Here is an 18200-nt window from a genome sequence, read left to right as displayed (position 1 = left end):
CAAACTCTTCTCTGACCACCCCCAGCCAAACTCCTCTTGGCATTCAGACATTCCTCCTGTTCTCTCTTTCGCTGCTGCATTGTTCTGCTGTTCATCTGCTTGTCTCCTTGTCTGCTTCTGGAGCCTGGAGATCGGGGTTTATATGGGTACAGGATAGGGGGTGTTGTGGGCCAAAAGGCAATGTTTTGGGCATGAAAACAGGAATGACTGTCCCCATTTAGGGCTGTGGGTCTCCAGGCTTGAGGGTGGGGCCTTTGCTGGGGAACCACTCTCTTCTAACCAGTATTTGCCTGTCTCCTGTGTGTAGCACAGTGGTGCAATCATAGCTGACTGCTGCCTTGAATTCCTACACTCAAGCCATCCTCCCACCATACAGTAAAAAATCTCCTTATAACTTTTGACTCCCCCCAAATTTAACTATTAATAACTTACCGTTGACCAGAAGGCTTATCTGGTCTGTAGATTAACACATATTTTGTATATGTATTATATACTGTATACTTACCATATAGTAAGCTAGAGGAAAGAAAATGTTAAGAATCACGAGGAAGAGAAAATATATTTACTATTCATTAAGTGGAAGTGGATCATCATAAAGGTCTTCATCTTCACCTTCATGTTGAGTTAGGCTGAGGAAGAGGAGAAAAGAGGGATTGGTCTTGCTATCTTAGGGGTGGCAGAAGAGGAAGAAAATCTTCATATAAGTGGATCTGTGAAGTTCAAACCTGTGTTGTTCAAGGATCAACTGTCTATTTTGATAATATGTATATCTTTTGTTGTTTTCCTATTGCTAATGTGACAAACTAGCACAGTTTTGTGGCGTAAAACATGCACATATTATCTGATAGTTCTGGAGGTCAGAAGTACAAAATGAGTTTCACTACTAAAGTCAAGGTGTAGGCAGGGCTGGTTCCTCGTGGAAGCTCTGAGGGGAGAACCTGTTTCCTTGCCATTTTTAGCTTCAAGTGGCTGTCTGCGATTCTTGGCTTGTGGGCCATCCTCCATCTTTAAAGCACATTGCTCTAATCTCTGCTTCCATCATTACATTACTGACTTCTACCCCATTGATCCTCCTGCCTCCCTCTGAAGTACCTTTGCAATTACATTGGGCTCACTTGGGTAATCTAAGATAATCTCAACATCTCAAGATCTGTAGTTCAACCACATTTGCAGAGTCTCTTTTGGCATGTAAAGTAACACATTCACAGGTTCTGGGGATTAGTGTGTGGATATCTTTGAGGGATCATTGTTCAGCCTACCACAGATATGTTCTTGCATACCCTATCTCTGGAAGAAAAAAACTGCTGAGGATAGTTGCCTCTGGAGATAGGAAACTGGGGGCTGATGGACAAGGATAAGACAAAAACGTATGCTTTACTCAATGCCCCTTTGTACTTTTTGAGTTTATATCTCTGTATTCTGTCACAAAGTGATATATGCTCATTGTGGATATTTTAGAAATTGCAAAAAAAAGAGAAAGACACAAAAATATTAATCATAGTGCAATTGCTCAGACTCAGCCACTATTAATATTTTTATGTATTTCCTTATATTGTTTTTTTTCTATTCATAATTATGTCTGTGACAGAATAATAGCTTCCCCAAAATATTCAAGTCCTAATCCTTAGAATCTATGAACATGTTACCCTAAGTGCCAAAAGGAAATTTGCAGATGTGATTAAGGATCATGAGATGAAGAGATTATCTTGGATTTATCTGGGGTGGGCCCTTATAATCTGGGGTGGGAGGAAGAAGGGTCAGATAGAGAGAAGATGATGTGATGGTAAAAGTAGCTGTCTAGGATACAGGGAATATGTGTAGCCTCTGGTAGCTAGGAAAGTCCAGGACTGAATTCTTCCCTAGAGCTTTCAGAAAGAATGCAGCCCTACCAACACCTTTGAACTTTTGTCATCCAGAATTGTAAGATAATACATTTGTGTCATTTTAAGCTACTAAATTTGTGGTAAATTGTTTCAGTAGCATTAAGCAATTAATACTATGTCTTTAAATCATAAGCATTCCTACATATGCTAAAACATGTTTTGTGAATACTGTAATAGCTCTTTAATGTTATTGCTGTTAACTCATCTAGACTGCAAGTTGTACAAGGACAGGGACCATTTATGTCTTGATCACCATTATATTTCCAATGTCTTGTCTGCAGTGGGCCCTTAATAATTATTCATTTGGTAAATCAGTGAATACACTATAATTTATCTAACTTTTCTTTTTGAGACAGTCTCACTCTGTCGCCCGGGCTGGAGTACAGTGGCACAATTTCTGCTCACTGCCTCGACCTCCTGGGCTCAAGTGATCCTCCCACTTCAGCCTCCTGAGTAGGTGGGACTACAGGCACACACCACCACAGCCCGTTAGTTTTTGTATTTTTTATAGAGATGAGATTTTGCCTTGTTTCCTTAGGCTGGTCTCAAACGCCTGAGCTCAAGCAATCTACCCACCTTTGCCTCCCATAGTGTTAGAATTACAGGCATAAGCCACTGCACCTGGCCCCAGTGTTTTCCTTTTTAAGTAGCTCTTGCCATATATAGCTGATAATAATATTAATAATAATCTTTTAAGTGCTTTACATACTGATATAGTTTGGCTGTGTCTCCACCCAAATATCATCTTGAATTGTAGTTCCCATAATCCCCATGTGTCATTGGAGGGACCCAGTGGGAGGTAACTGAATCATGGGGGCAGTTACTGCCATGCTGCTATTCTTGTGATAGTGAGTTCTCATGAGATCTGCTGGTTTTATAAGGGGCTTTTCCCCATTTTCCTCTACACTTCTCCTTGCTGCTGCCTTGTAAAGAAGGACGTGTTTGCTTCCCCTTCCACTGTGATTGTAAGTTTCCTGAGGCCTTCCCAGCCCTGTGGAACTGTGAGTCAATTAAACCTCTTTCCTTTGTAAATTACCCAGTCTCAAGTATGTCCTTATAACAGTGTGATAACGGACTAATACACATACATTATCTCAATTTAATCCTTACGAAAAGCTCATGACTGGTAAATGCTATTATTATCCGCCTCACCCAAAGTCACATAGTAAGTAAGTGGCAGAAACTCAGATCTCTCAGGCTCCAGATTCAACACTCTTAACCATAACACTCTACAGCCTGCTAAAAAATTGGAACATCCTGTACATGCTGATTTTTATGGCTTTTTTTTTTTTTTTTTTTTTTTTTTTTTTTTACTAAATCACACATATTAACATCTTTCCATGTCATTACACATTTATTTTTATTTATTTATTTTTGAGAGGGAGTCTTGCTCTGTTGCCCAGGCTGGAGTGCAGTGGTGCAATCTTGGCTCACTGCAAGCTCTGCCTCCTGGGTTTAAGCAATTCTCCTGCCTTAGCCTCCTGAGTAGCTGAGATTACAGGCACCCTCCACCATGTCCAGCTGATTTTTGTGTTTTAGTAGAGATGGAGTTTTACCATGTTGGTCAGGATGGTCTCTAACTCTTGATCTCAAATGATCTGCCTGCCTCGCCCTCACAAAGTGTTGGAATTACAGGCATGAGCCACCGTGCCTGGCCTATTTTTAACTATCATTAAAACATGTTCTGGCCAGGTGTGGTGGCTCACGCCTGTAATCCATGCACTTTGGGAGACTGAGGTAGGAGGATCACTTGAATCCAGGAGTTCAAGACTGGCCTGGTCAATGAAGCGAGACCCTGTCTCTTCCAAAAAAAAAAAAAAAAAAATTAGGCAGAGTTGGTGGTGTGTGCTTATAGTCCCAGCAACTTGGGAGGCTGAGGCAGGAGGATTGTTTGAGCCCAGGAGGTCAAGGCGGCAGTGAGCCATGATTGTGCCACTGTACTCCAAGCTGGGTAACAGTGAGACCCTGTCTCAAAAAAAAAAAAAAAATGTTGACTAGTATTCCATTGTCTGTATCTACCATAATTTCTCAGTAAGATGTTATTACTACTAAATAGGTATTATTACTAAACATTTTAGATTTTTCCATTATAAACTTAATTCAGTTTGTTTTTATTTTTGATATGGAAAATTCAAATATATAGAGAAATAGAGAGAATGGTATAAAGAACTCCTGTGTCTCCATACCCAACTTCAACAATGATTAACATATGCCAATCTGTTATATCTATGCCCCTCACCTAGTACCTTCCACCTTGGGCCTGGATTACTTTGAAGCAAATTCTCAGACATCATATCATTTCATCTGTGAATACTTTAGCATTAAACACAATTTTTATACAGTAAAATTTGCCTCTGTTGCCTGGATTATCTTCCTAAAAACACATCTGATCAGACACTCAATAAATAGCTGTTGAATGGCTTAATCCCTTTCCCTGGTTGCTTGAAAATGCAGCTTACTCCCCACCGTCTAAGTCTAAAAGAATTAATACCAAACTTCTTTTTTTTTTTTTTTTTTTGAGAAAGAGTCTTGCCCTATCGCCCAGTCGAGAGTGCAGTGGTGCGATCTCGGCTCACTGCAACCTCCGCCTCCCGGGTTTAAGCCATTCTCCTGCTTCAGCCTCCGGAGTAGCTGGGATTACAGGTGCATGCCACCACACATGGCTAATTTTTGTATTTTGAGTAGAGACAGGGTTTCACCATGTTGGCCAGGCTGGTCTCGAACTCCTGACCTCAAGTGATCCACCCACCTTGGCCTCCCAAAGTGCTGGGATTACAGGTTTGAGCCACTGCGCCTGGCCTAAACTTCTTAATTAGACATACGAAACCCTTTATTCTGACCACAGCCCACCTCTTCAAGCTTCCTTTTCTATTATTTATTCCTATATATATCTTCCACTCCACCTACGAAACTGCTTTTTGTTTCCTGACTGTAGTCCACATTCTTCTGACCCCGTCTTTGCTTAAGATTCCATTCTTTGCCTGTGCTGTTCCCTTTGCATGCCACGCCCATCACACATTTTCTCCGTCTGGAAATACTCATTCTTCAAGCTCCAGCTCAAATTTCTTCTCTTCTATAAAGCTCTCTGCGTCACACCCAAACATAGTCAGATGACCCCTCTTCTTACTTGCAGTGCCTTTGAGTTATACTTTTATTTTTGTTTTCAGTATATTATATTGTAATTATTTAATGTTTCTGCTCCTCCTATGAGTTCCTTCAGGGCAGGAACATGTCTTATTTGTCTTCATCAAACCATAGCACCTAGCACAGATTTGTCAGATAAGTGTGCACTAAGAGTTTGTAAAATAATAATTCATTCCACAAATATTTATTGAATATCTGTATGCCAGGCACTGTCCTAGTTATGCAGATATGTTGGTGAAAGAGACAAAGTCCCTTTTATGGAGCTTAAATTTTCATAGAGAGAGACATAAAATACACTAGTAAACAAACAGATACAGTATTTTCTTACAGGAATAAATCCAATAAAGAAACAACAACAGGATGATGAAAGAGTATCATATAGCTTGTATTTTCAAGATACTTCTGGCTCTGTGCATTGAATGGATTATAGGAATGAGAGTGGAAGCAGGGCAATCAGTTTAGGAGGCTATTACAATAATCTGAGTAAGAGAATGGTGGCTTGGACTAAAGTGGTGGTGGTGGAGATGGTGAGAAATGTGTAGGGATTTAGGATATACTTAGAAAGTGAAATCATCATGACTTGCCCATGGAGGTAGCAAGGGAGAGGATATGGGGCGGGAGGGGGGGAGAGAGAGAGAGATGGAAAGAAAGAGAAAAAGAGAAGAGAAGGGAAGAGAAGAGAAAAGAGTTGAGTTTTGTTTGGACATAAATTTGAGATGCCTATTTGAAATGAATAAAACAAGAGTAGCTTTTGGTGGTCTGGCTTCATTCCCCTTTGTTTATTGTTCTCTGATATTTGGGAACAGGGGTGATAGAAGGAAGAAAATCATTTCTCTGTGACATTCAAGTCGCTACAGTTTACCTAGGGTTTTCTTATATCCCACCCTTTCCAAATGTTAGATGGTAACAAGGTGTTGTTCCTCGCCCCTCTCCTTCCTTCTTTGATTTACAAAATAAACCGACCCACACAGCTGACCCTTAGCAAGGGCTGTGTAGGTCTGCGAAGTTTAATAACAGTTGCAGATAGATTGGCTAAGAGAAGTCAACTGGTGGGTGGCAGGGCAAATAATGGATTCATCAGAGCCAAATATGTATATTAGTTTCCCCAGTATATATGACAACTTGCTGGTAGCAAATGCATCTTAGAATTAAGACACTGCTAAACAGTAAAGATGATTGTTCAGTTTTGGGTTTGGCCTTATTTTGAAACATTAGACCCTAGAGTTTGGATACTGGCCCAGTGAGGCCACTGGCAAAAAATATTAGTGCAGATTCAGGATTTTTATATTTCTGGAACTCTACGCTATATTCTTGGAGACTGCTGCCAAAGTGGGCCTGGCCACAGAAGTCTGCCTTTTATGCCATAGAAAATAACTGCTTTAAAAAAAAAATCTTTAAAAGAAAAGGTTTATTCATTGTAGTTTCTTGTCTAGTTTCAGGAAGGGGTTAAATTTGGCTTTGATTAGTAGTGGGTTTGGATGGAGTTATCATAAATTGTGTCCAGAAAAATCAGAAAAGCTATTTTTTCCCAAAGCCATCTTCTCAAAAGATTCTATTTAAATGTTGGCCCTTCTTCTCTTGGGGCTGAAAGCTTTGATGTTCTCCTTTCTCTGGCTTGTGGTATTGTATCAGTAAGTTAATTGCTGGTTCACAACAGTTTGTGGTTAAGTCCTTGGAATTAGAATTTTTATTCCAACTGATTTACCTTTGGGTTGACGAGTAGCAGAAAGAAAGGGTTCATTGTTTCCAATCTACAAGGCAGAGTAAATAATGCAGATTGGTGGGAAGCATTTCAGAGCAGGCATTAAAAATAGTAAATTATATTAATAAGCAAAGCCTCTCCAACTCCACCCTCTTGACTCTTGGGATGAAACTGATAAACAACCATCCATGTTCTTTTATTGGCTCCAAACACATGCAACCAGCAGAGCAAACAACTTGCTGCTGTATGCACACTTTTCCAATCTTTGTTTTTACTTGCCCCTAACTCAGACTTACTTAGATTTCAAATGTGAACGGCAGAGTCTAATGGAATTCACTGTTTGTGATTTTTTGAAGCAAATGGTTGTTAAGAAACATCTGGTTGTAGTTAATAAAGTTCCTCCTGTGTGTGTGCAAGTATGTGTGTGTGTGTGTGGGTGAGAGATATGTTTTAACTTATGACTGCTTGCCACATTCAGATCTTATTCTTGTCATGCTGGGTTCCAGAAGATAACTAGTTAATCACACTAGTTTCAGAATATGAAATGTAGAGGAATTTTTTCTTTTCCTTTTTCATTTCATTCTCTTTTTACCAAACAAAACATGACTGACTGTTTCATCACTCTTCACCTTAATAGGACAGTCACAGTTTAACGGTATTCTTTGTTATATTGGCCTACAGCAAGGAATTTTAGAAGTTGCCGAGATCTTAATTATTTTGTCCAGTTATTTCTGGGGGAGGGTGGGTAATCTGCTTTAGCCATTGGACAGGATAGTTCTTCATCGTTTGTCTGTGCTGGGCATTGCTAGATGTCTAAATACCCGCAGTGCTCCCCCAGCCATTGTGCCAAGCAAAATCACCTCTGCATCTTGCCAAATGTCCCCCAGGAGCAGTACTACTTTGAGGTTGAAACTACTGATCTAGTTTAAACCCTTCCTATTTCAGAGGGGAAGACTGAGGGCCAGAGGGACCTGTTCAAGGCCACATAACTGGACTGCAACCCAGTTCTTCTGAGTCCTAGATTAGTGTCCTTTCTCACAATATATTTTGAGGGGCTTATTTAAATATATTTATACTGACTTTTCTTAAAAAAGTAATTTAAATAGTTTTTGGGGTACAGGTGGTTTTTGGTTACATGGATAAGTTTTTCAGTGGTGATTTCTGAAATTTTCATGCACCCATCACCCAAGCAGTGTACACTGCACCCAGTATGTAGTCTTTTATCCCTCACCCTCCTCCCAACCTTCCCCCAGAGTCCCCAAAGCCTGTTATATCATTCTTATGCCTTTGCATCCTCGTAACTTAGTTCGCACTTACAAGCGAGAACATACAATATTTGATTTTCCAGTCCTGAGTTACTTCACTTAGAATAATGGCCTCTAACTCTGTCCAAGTTGCTGCAAAAGACAATATTTTGTTCCTTTTATGGCTGAGTAGTATTCCATGGTTATTCTGATGGTTTTTGTGCCCTTAGAGCTTTTTGACTAGTGAGAGGGGCTTCCTAGGCATAAGTATGATCAAAAGGTGGTGGAACACGGAATTTACCTAAAGCATAATATACCCTCATTTTAATTTAATCACGAAAATTTGTTGAATGCCTGCTATGTGATAGTCTGGGAAAATAGTAGTCTCATAACCCTCTACTTTTGAAATAATATAAATGGAAAGGGGTGGTGATATGAAGGAAATTACTTAACAATTTAGAGGGTGACCAGTTTTTAAAAGTTGAAATGCAATGAAATGCTTATTTCATACTGGATTACTTATTCTCTAGGAATCAAGTACAATAACCAGCTTCTTTATTTTTTCTTCAGTCACCCCTCCCCTGTATAAATTTCTCCCCACTTTCCAGTTATTTAGCCCAGGTCAGAGTGACGAATGATAAGGTACCTGGCAAAGGTTCCTCCTGAGGGAAACAATTCCAAACTCACTCCCTGGTCAAGTTGCTTCTAGAACTTGGCTTTGTCACCAGTAACACTGAGGCAAAGATGTAAACAGGGAACAATCTTCTCTGCCATGGAATTTTTGTCTGAGATTACTAAAATGCAATTAGGTCTCTCATGGATGAGAGAAAGAATTGCAAGAACAAGTTGGAGCTCTCTGGGGATCCCTAGGGGGTTGTCCTCTTCTGGAGGGCGTGTTGTTTTCCATTTACTTTTTCTTGTTTTCCATGTTGAGCTTCCCTTTGGAGGATGTTCCTCCAACATTGCCTGTTTTTTTTTTTTTTTTTTTTTTTTTTTTCCTGAGATGGAGACTCGCTGTCACCCACGCTGGATTACAATGGTATGACCTTGGCTTGCTGCAACCTCCACCTCCTGAATTCAAGAAATTCGCCTGCCTCAGCCTTATGAGTAGTTGGGATTACAGGAGTGCACCACCATGCCCGGCGAATTTTTTTGTTGTATTTTTAGTAAAGGCAGGGTTTCACCATATTGGCCAGGCTGGTCTCGAACTCCTGACCTCAGGTGATCTGCCCACCTTGGCCTCCCAAAGTGCTGGGATTACAGGTGTGAGCCACCATGCCCAGCCAAACATTGCCTGTTTAATTCCTTTTAGGTCATGCCAAAGTGCTCTCTGAGACAACTTAGCAGTCTGCACTTGGTCTGAGATGAGAGGTGACCTATTTTTCTCCTCCTTCATTTCTGATCCTATTCAATAGCATTTTGTTTCTTTATTTCTTGGTAGAGATGGAGTCTGTCTATGTTGTCCAGTCTGGTCTTGAACTCTTGCCTCAAGTGATCCTCCCATCTTGGCCTCACATAATGTTGGGATTCCAAGCATGAGCCACTGAGCTTGGCCTCAGTAGCATTTTCAGTGTTAGTTCCATCCTTAGTATGATGACCCTCATTCCTCCTCCTAAGTGGACCACACACTACAGAGATCTTGCCTATCACCGAAAACAAAAGTGGACTTCATGAATTCTATGGGCTTTGACCAACTAGTGTTAATAACTTGCTTTTGGGGAGAGCCCTTTTTCTGTTCTACTCTCTGTTCCAACTCATCTATAGATAAAAGATCTATTTTTTTGGGGGGTTTAAAAAATAAGTTTATTGAGATAAAAGTCACATACCATAAAATTCACCCATTTGTAATGTCTCATTCAATGTTTTTTAGTATATTCACAGAGTTGTGCAACCATCACCACAATCAATTTTAGAATATTTTCATCACTCTGAAAAGAAACATTGTACCCATTATGAAGAAGGCCTACTCTTAAACTTAGTTCATTATCAATAATAGTAATATTTGCTGAGGGCTTATTCTGTGTATTAGGCTGAGTACTTGCCTTTGTTATCTCATTTAATACTTATAAACATCCTGTGAATTAGGGACTAATATTATTCCCATTTTACAGATGAGGAAACTGAGGCATGTAGAAGTTTAAAACTTGTTCCTATCCAAACTGGTTGCACGTGGTGAATCCTAGATTCTAACTTAGGCCATCTGGTGCCATAGCATTTTATTTTATTTTATTTTATTTTTATTTACTTTTTAAGACAGAGTCTCGCTCTGTTGCCCAGGCTGTAGTGCAGTGGCCCAGTCTTGGCTCACTGCAAACTCTGCCTCCCAGATTCAAGTGATTCTCCTGCCTCAGCCTCCTGAGTATCTGGGACTACAGGCATGCACCACCATGCCTGGCTAATTTTTGTATTTTTGGTAGAGACGGGGTTTCACCATGTTGGCCAGGCTGGTCTTGAACTCCTGACCTCAAATGATCCACCTGCCTTGGCCTACCAAAATGCTGGGATTACAGGTGTGAGCCATTGTGCCTGGCCTGGTGCCATAGCTTTTAACAAATCATAACACTGTCACATTTTGTTCATAGGATAGGACCAAGCACAGTTTTCACTCCCTTTCATTTACATGAACTATAATTTGAGATTTTCTGTCATAAACAGGTCACTGAGTCAGTATTTATTAATCACTTGTTACATATACCAGACACTGGGACAGAAGCAATATGGGTTGCAGAGAGGAGAGAGAAAGAAAGAGACAGCGAGAGAGAGAGAGAGAGAGAGAGAGAGAGAAAGGAAAGAGGAGAGAAGAGAGAGAGAGATTGACCCTATCCTCAAGAAGTTTGCCATCTAATTGGTGTGTCTGGTCGACCTTGTAGAGCCACACTTGAGAGGTGCCATACACATGCCACAGACGGTTGGTACTGTTAGGTTGGAGTGATGAGAAAAGGCTTCCTGAAAGAAGTGGTCTGTAGCAGAACCTAGGTGAACCTAGGTGGAAATAAAATCCAATGGATAGGAGTGGGAATGCCAGGAAGTATGTTGGAAGGACCTTGAAATAGGTTGGAGATGGTTGGGAGACCTTTGTGCAAATCAGACTGTGGAGGGCCTTGCATGTCAGATGAAATAGTTTGTTAAATGAATGTTTATTTGTGCCAAGCACTCTTGCAGCCACTGGGGGTAGAGCAGTGGGCAAAAGGCAAAAAAATCCCTATCCTCAAGGAACTTGAATTCTATTCGGGGAAATGGATGAAAAACAAATAAGTCAGTTGTATGATCAGATAATGTGATAAAACAAAGAAGGGAGCATAGGAAGTGTCATGTGTAGGGGGTAGTGGCTATATATTTAGATTTTGAAATTTTTCATTTAGATAGCAGACAGCCATTGACAAACTTCTCATACTATGTTTTGGCATGGTGTTTATCAATGGGATTGCCTAAGAGAAGGAGAGCTTTATAAGTGAGAAGTGAGTCTTGGAGAGGCTTAGAGGAAGGTAGGAAGGTCTAGGGCAAGTGGGAGCTAGGTGTAACCTCTGAGTCTTGCAGCTGTGGTATAGTGGAAGAAGCGCTGGATTTGGATACATACGCTTTGAACTCTGGCAGGAACCTTAGGTCACTTCACTACTCTAAGCTTCATTTCGTCTTCTGTATAGTGGGTTTAGGAGCACCTAACCAACAAGTGTTATCAAGATTACTTGAGAAGGCTGGGTGCAGTGGCTCACGCCTGTAATCCCAGCACTTTGGGAGGCTGAGGTGGGTGGATCACCTGAGGTCAGGAGTTTGAGACCAGCCTGGTCAACATGGTGAAACCCTGTCTCTACTAAAAATGTAAAAATTAGCTGGGTGTGTTGGCGTGAGCCTGTAATCCCAGCTATTCAGGAGGCTGAGGCAGGAGAATGGCTTGAACCTGGGAGGCGGAGGTTGCAGTGAGCCGAGGTCAGTCATGCCACTCACTCCAGCCTGGGCGACAGAGTGAGAGTCCATCTCAAAAAAAAAAAAAAAAAAAAAAAAAAAAAACAGATTACTCGAGATAATGTGAGTGAAATCTTCGTTAGTTGTATAGTCCTCTACAAATGTGAAAAGTTAGCCCTTCTGGACAGTGCCTGTGAAAATCACAGTGCTGTTCTTTTAAGTCTTTCCAGGAATCCGATAGTGGTAATTGAATTTTTCATGTCAACAAAGTCATAAATTAGAATCTTAAATCACAAAGCACAGTTGGTACGAGGCACTCTATAAGAGGTACTGAGCTAGATGGTGGGAGGCTAGTGGTGGCCAAGGCAGCCTTCAGGGAGTTTTCTTTGTGCTATGTTTAAGTCTGCCAGCATGGAACAAGGGAAGCATGACTGAGGAGTAGGTGCTCCATGCAGTGTGGCCACACTCTTTCTGTGGCCTTGCCTCTGTCCTTTATAGCAACCAGTAACACGCCTACTGAGCAGAACCATGTGTCGTTCCATGATCTCTCTCTTTATCTCTGTTTCCTATTTCTTTCTCCCTTTCCATCTCATTTATTTCTCTGTGCTTCCCCCACCCGCAATTCATTCCTTTGCACCTACTTCCATCTGCCTGAAGTGCTCTTCCGTGCCATATTTTCCTGGCAAACTTTAAGTTCACATCCTCAACTTCTGTCTCCCCTCCTCTAGAAAGCCTTCTCTGATCTTTCTGCTGTCCGAGTTATTGCATTGAATTGCAGTTGCTCCATTTGAGTCTCTTTCACTAGAATGAGTTCTTCGAGGGCAGGGATTGTGCTTTGTCTGTCTCTGGGTCCCTGGTTCTTAGTGCTAGGATTGGCATTAAGGAAATGCTTGCTGATTTGAAGTAATTGTAAAAGTGGAAGACTATACAGATAACCAAGCCTTATCTAGGAAATCCTTTAAGACTTCTCTATTTATACATCTTTTATGAACTGAAACATAAACCACAGACTCAGTGACTAAAGAGCAGATCAGGGGGAGGCTATAGAATATGGTAATAAGACTATATTGCAAAGTGTTGTGAACATAATTCTAGAGCCAGACCACGTTATAGCTCCTTCACTTCCTAGCTGTGGGGCCTGGCACATCTCTCTGTGCCTCAGTTTTCTCATCCATAAAATGAAGATTATAATAGTCCTTACTTTGTAGGGTTGTTTTGGGAATTATATAATTTAATATACATAAAATGCTTACCAACCTGGGCAACATAGGAAGACCCTGTCTCTACAAAAACATTTTTAAAAAAATTAGTTGGGTGTGGTGCCATGTGCCTGTAGTCCTAGGTAGTCAGGAGGCTGACATGGGATCATCACTTGAACACAGGAGTTCAAGACCATCCTGGACAATAGAGGAAGACCCTGCCTCTACATAGAAAGAAAAGAAAAACTGGAGACAGTTCCTGGCACATAGCAAGCACTCTATAAATGTTAGCTCTTCTCATCTAAGTAAAATAGAGGCTTATTCAAATAAAGGAAGTTTGGGATAAGTCTAGAGATCATTTTTTTTTTTTTCTCTTCAGGGATCCCTGTTCTGAATCTTTTTTTCAGATCCCTGTTCTGAATCCTCCCACCTCAGCCTCCCAAGTAGCTAGGACTACAGGTGTGCACCTCCATGCCCTGCTAAGTTTTAAAATATTTTTGTAAAGAGACCAGTTCTCACTATGTTGGGCATGCTGGTCTCCAACTCCTGGCCTCAAGTGATCCTCCTGCCTCAGCCTCCCAGAGGCTGGGATTCCAGGTATGAGCCACCATGTCTGGCACATTTTCAGTTTTTCATGATTACAGTACAGCTGCTGTAAACATTATTATATGTTTTTTTTTGTGTGTGTGTGAACACACATTATTTCTAGAGGGTAAATGCCCATGGGTGGGACTGTGCACTCATATATGTACATGTTTAATTTTATAAGAAACTTCCAAACCATTTTCTAGAGTGGCTGTGACAATTTATATTCCCACTAGCAATGTATAAGAATTCCAGCTTCTCTCTATCCTTGGCAGCACGTGGTATGGCCACTTTGTTATTTTAGCTTTGCTAATAGGTGTGAAGTGGAATCTTGTCTGGGTGTTAGTTTGCTTTTCCATAATGACTAATGATGTTGAATGTATTTTCAGGCGCTTAATTGCCATCCATGTATCTTTGGTCAAATATCTGTTCAAATATTTTGCCTACTAATGTAATTGGTTGTTAATTTTCTTTATTGAATGTTACATATTCTGTTTACATAATATAATAACGTTTAGTGAATCTTTTATGTATTCTGAGTATGGGTTCTTTGTCAGATATATGATTTGCAAATATTGTCTTCTAGTTGATGGCTTGTCTTTTCTAAAATCATCTTATGAAAAAAATTACCCAGGTATAGTGATGCATGCCTGTAGTCTCAGCTATTTGGGAGTCTGAGGCAGGACGATTCCTTCAGCTGGAGAGATCAAGGCTGCAGTGAGCTATGATTATGCCACTGCACCCCAGCCTGGGTGACAGAATCAGACCCTGTCTCAAAACCAAAACAAAACAAAACCCCAAATCCTCTCATTAGGGTCTTTCACAGAGCAAAATATTTTAATTTTGATGAAGTTCAATTTATTTAGTTTTTTTCCCTGTGTTTTTTTCTTTTTTTTTTCTGTTATTTTTTGTTTGTTTGTTTGTTTGTTTTGAGATGGAGTCTCACTCTGTTGCCAGCCTGGAGTGCAGTAGCGCTATCTCGGCTCACTGCAACCTCTGCCTCCCAGGTTCAAGCCATTCTCCTGCCTCAGCATCCTGAGTAGCTGGGACTACACGTGCATGGCACCATGCCCAACTAATTTTTGTATTTTTAGTAGATACAGGGTTTCACCATGTTGGCCAGGACAGTCTTGATCTCTTGACCTCGTGATCCTCCCGCCTTGGCCTCCCAAAGTGCTGGGATTACAGGCATCAGCCACTGTGCCCTGGATTGTGCTTATGGATGCCTCAGAATACTTCACCTAACCCTAGATCATGGAGATTTTATCTTATGTTTTCTTCTAGACATTTTAGCATTTTAGGTTTTATATTTAGATTTGTTACCTATTTTGAGTTATATTTTTGTGTATGGTGTGAGGTTTAGTTAGAAGTTTTTTTTTTTTTTTTTTCTTCCCCCAATTGCACTAGCACCATTTGCCACAACTTAACTGTGACACCTTAGAAATCACTTAACCTGTCATGGCCTCACTCTTCTTTTCTCTAAAATGGGGATAATGATAGCATGTAGTTCATGTGGTTAAAGGAAAGATTCCAGACTACTATTTAAATATATAAATGCCTAGCACACAACAAATAGCTATTATTAGTATTCATTTTATAGAGTTTCAAATTTTGCTGTTTAATTTCGTGATTGACAAAATTTGATAACACGTAATACACATTGTCCCTTTTCATCCCTTCCAAGGATGTTGGGGTACATGGGCCAGTGCTGAGGTAGGGTTCTGGTAGATGGATTTTTTTGGGATGATGACTGAAACCACTTGTAGTCAAGAAATGATATTAATTTCCAGTTGGGAGGGGAACTAAGGCCAGAATCAGTTCAATAAAGGCAAGAGTGTGTAGCCAGAAACACAAAATGAAAAATGAAGTTATATGTGATGGATCAAATGAGTAAAGGAAAAGGGTTCTGGACTCTGTGAATAAAGCAAGATGTTGGGGCTCCCTCTTACAGAAGGAACACTGGTCCTTTATTCTTGTTTAAAAGTGTCGAACTTGGTTTTTCTCTTCAAGATGCCCTTCAGTATCTGCGTTGGGAGCCTCTTGCCCTGTTCTCCAAACAAATCCAGTCTAAGACCGTGTTTTGCTGTGAGCACTGCTGCTTTGGTGTCAGTAACCTGGTAATGTGCCAGTTCCCCGTTGGGGAGGCTTTCTGAAACATACTGCTCAGCAGAGCTGAAAAGGCTGAAGAACCTTCTCCAGAAGCTGATTGTGCCTATGGTAGGTCTTGGTCACAGAGCCATTTCCAAAGCTGTATACCACAGCAAGTTTGTCCATCCTCTCTGTGCTCTCTGGCCCTGCATGCCATGTAGGCTCCCCAGCAAATCTCCTTAGTCTCCCTGAGAAAGAGCTGACAGTTGCGATGTCTTTTTTTTTTTTTCTTAAACTTCCTCTTTGATCAGTGTTCTGAGATCCTAGGTGAATACATTTTTTGTTGTGACAAGCATGTGCAAGATACACAGAAAGGAAGTAATGCTATGGAAAAGTTGTAGTCACAACCAGTCTGACCAGAGATCCTTATCAGTCTGGTCAAGTGTAATGTTTTACCTGCTTGGAGTAGTGTCACTGGAAACTGACACTGCAATTGAAATGGTCTTTGAGCTTCCAGATGTGGCAAAACAAATGATTTATTGTACAGCACCAAGACACAACTTAGTTTGGTATTTTATGTGTACATCTCCAAGATAATAATGGCACCTGACTTCAGCCCTTTATAGTTTACAAAGTCCTGTCATGTTTCCTATTTAATTTGATTCTTACAATAAGAATGAAAGAGATAGGATAGGGATTAGTATTCATATTTTACAGATGCCGGCAGAGTTGGAGGGGTACACAATGGTCAAGAGCATAGGTTCTGAGGCATATTTTGGTAAAATATATAACATAACATTTTTGATTTTGACCATTTGTAAGTATACAGATCAGTGGCGTTGGTTACATTCATAATGTAATATAACCCACTGTACCTGGCTGTGGGTTTCTTTTGATGTGGAAATATAGTTGTTCCAGCTCCATTTGTTGAACAGACTCTTCTTTCTCTGTTGAATGAATTTGCCTTCCATGTCGATTTTTGACCTAAGCTCTCTTTTGTCTGATATTAGCAGAGCCACTTCAATTCTCTTTTGGTTACTATTTTCATGAAATTGCTTTTTCCATCTTTTAAGTTTCAATCTATTTTTGTCGTTGGGTCTAAAGTGAGTCTGTTGTAGATAACATATACAGTCATGTGTCACTTAACAATGGGGATACATGGGTGGGCATGGTGGCTCATGCCTGTAATCCCAGCACTTTGGGAGGCCGAGGTGGGTGGATAAGGTCTGGAGTTTGAGACTAGCCTGGCCAACATGGTGAAACCCTGTCTCTACCAAAAATACAAAAATTAGCCGGATATGGTGGCACGTGCCTGTAGTCCCAGCTACTTGGGAGGCTGAGGCAGGAGAATTCTTTGAACCCTGGAGACAGAGGTTGCAGTGAGCCAAGATCACATCACTGCAGTCCAGCCCCACAGCCCAGGTGACTGAGTGAGACTCCGTGGAAAAAAAACAAAACAAAACCAACCAACCAACCAACCAACCAAACAACAACAACAAAAAACCGGGGATACTGAGAAATATGCCATTAGGCAATTTTGTTGTTTTGTAAACATCATAAAGTGTATTGACACAAACCTGTATGGCACAGCCTACTATGAACCTACCTAGGCTATATGGTACAGTCTGTTGCTCCTAGGCTACAAACCTGTAACTACATGTTACTGTACTGAATACTATAGGTAATTATAACCCAACAGTAAGTATTTATATATCTAAACATTGAAAAGGGCTGGGCACAGTGGCTCATGCCTCTAATCCTGGCATTTTGGGAGGCTGAGGCAGGTGGATTGCTTGAGCCCAGGAGTTCAAGACCAGCCTGGACAGCATGGTGAAACTCTGTCTCTACAAAAAAACCCACAAAAATTAGCCTGGTGTGGTGGCTCACGCCTATAGTCCCAGTTACTCAGGAGGCTGAGGTGGGAGGATCAATTGAGCCTGGGAGTTTGAGGCTTCAGTAAGCCATCATAACGCCACTGCACTCCAACCTGGCTGACAGAACGAGACCTTTTATTGAGAAAAAAAAGAAAGAAAGAAAAAGAAAAAACTTAAAAGGTATAGGAAAAATATGGCATTATGATGTTATGGAACCACTGTTGCATATGTGGTCTGTCATTGACTGAAGCATTGTTATACTGCATATAACTGTAGTTAGATCCTATTTTTTAAATCCATATTGTGAGTCTCTCTGCCTTTGTATTGCAGAATTCACACCGTACGTTTAAAGTAATTACTGATAAGGAAGGGCTTACTTCCAACATTTTGGTATTTGTTTTCTGTATATCTTATAACTTTTACATCCTCATTTTCTCCATTACTGCTTTCTTTTGTATTAATTGATTTTTTTGTAGCGGACCATTTTAAGTCCCTTCTTCTTTTTATGTTTATATTTTATTTGTGGTTACCATGGGGATTACATTTAACATCATATATTTATAACAAATGAGTTTGAA

General features: G+C 40.5%; 1 protein-coding gene across 3 annotated transcripts in view; it reads left to right on the top strand.

Moving 5' to 3' along the window:
- The window catches only part of OPHN1 (oligophrenin 1), a 379470-nt gene that overhangs the window by 38482 nt on the left and 322788 nt on the right, over positions 1 to 18200 (top strand). Inside the window, exon 3 of one of the 3 annotated variants that reach the window (XM_077987907.1) lies at positions 15671 to 15877. The gene's annotated coding sequence lies outside the window, so the exon portion shown is untranslated. 3 annotated transcript variants of the gene reach the window in all.

This window comes from Macaca mulatta, chromosome X (assembly GCF_049350105.2).
Source record: "Macaca mulatta isolate MMU2019108-1 chromosome X, T2T-MMU8v2.0, whole genome shotgun sequence".
Taxonomy (NCBI): domain Eukaryota; kingdom Metazoa; phylum Chordata; class Mammalia; order Primates; family Cercopithecidae; genus Macaca; species Macaca mulatta.
Note: the sequence above shows the minus strand (reverse complement) of the source record. Positions and strands in the feature narration are given on the sequence as shown.